The sequence below is a fragment of the Emydura macquarii genome, unplaced genomic scaffold, assembly GCF_026122565.2.
Source record: "Emydura macquarii macquarii isolate MOO-44397 ecotype Brisbane River unplaced genomic scaffold, CSIRO-AGI_Emac_v2 contig_839, whole genome shotgun sequence".
Taxonomy (NCBI): domain Eukaryota; kingdom Metazoa; phylum Chordata; order Testudines; family Chelidae; genus Emydura; species Emydura macquarii.
The window spans coordinates 1448470-1449890 of NW_027130976.1; positions in this window are offsets into that span (position 1 = coordinate 1448470).

Here is a 1421-nt window from a genome sequence, read left to right on the forward strand (position 1 = left end):
GTGGTGTGCTGTGGTTGTGTTGTGGTGTGTTGTTGTGTTGTGGTGGTGTGGTGTGTGTGTTGTGGTGTGGTGTGGTGTTGTGGTGTGCTGTGTTGTTGCGTTGTTGTTGTGGTGTGTGTGGTGGTGTTGTGTTGTGGTGGTGTGTTGTGGTTGTGCTGTGGTGTGTGTGTTGTTGTGGTTTGCTGTGTTGTTGTGTTGTGGTGTGTGTGTTGTTGTGTTGTTGTTGTGGTGTGCGCTGCTCTGCTCCCGCTCACCCTGTGTCCGACACGCGGCTCCGCTTCCCGGGCCGGGCCGGGCCCTTCAACGCCCGACGCCGCCGCTCCGGCCGCGGCGCGGGTCCCAGCTCCTGCCTGCCCCGCCCCGCCCCTCCCCTCCCCGGCTGCACGGTGCACGGAGCGCAGCCTGCGGCCTCCCCCCCGCGGCCCTGCCCGTCACTGCCCCCGCCCCGGGGCCGCGCGGGACACAGCCGCAGACACCCGCCCGCAGGGACGGCCGGGCCGGGCCGGGCGCTGGGACCGGCTCGCACCTCTGTTGCCCGGGGCAGGGCACGGGACCGGCCGGCGTGGCGCGGCTCGGCTCGGCTCGGCGGTTCTTCGCAGCCTGCACCAGGCCGCAGGATCTGCCCTGCCCCGCCCCGGCCCTGCTGCACTCCCGGCTCGGCCGAGTTCACGAGGCTGCCCGGACCCGCCTCGTGTCAGGGCCGGGCGCACACAGGGTCTGCCCGTCCGCTAGCCGGCTGCTGCCAGCCCGGGGCTGGACCCGGGTCACTCCAAGGACCTGCCGAGCTGGACAAGAGTCTCTGCGGAGCAGAAAACAAGCCGTCGGGGCAGCTCGCAGAGCCCTGCCCCATGCCCGGTGCCGGCTGGGGTGGCACTAGCCGGGCAGCCGGGGGGGGGGTGTTCTCCGCTGTCCTCTGATGGCAAGGGCGGGGGGATTGAGGGAGGGGAGCAGCGCACAGCCAGAGATACCCTGAAAACACAGACCGAGGGATCAGCACCGGGAGCGCGGCCCTGCCAGCGCGGGGCTTTGCCTGCTGCCGCCAGAGGCACAGGAGATAATCCGGTTTGGGTCCCCGTGTGCACAGAAATGGACATGTAAATGGACAGGCTGCCCAGAGAAACAGCTGCCGCCACCATCCCTTCCTCCTCCGCACCGGCCCCCAAAGCTGCCAGCTGCCGGGTCACAGGGCAGCAGCGTCGGCACCGCCAAGGCCTGGGAAGCGAGCGGGGGCAGGGCCGGGGCAGGTCTCGCTGCGGGAGGCGTTTCAGGCCGCGAAGGAGCGGCACAGGTTCAGCTGAATGCTGGCTCTGGCGGGGGCAGGCAGGTGACAGGCCAGGGCTAGGCAGCATCCCACTGGGCTGACGGTGACTAGCCAGACTCCGGTGGGAGGGCAGGCTGCCCCCGCGTCTCCATCTAGAGCC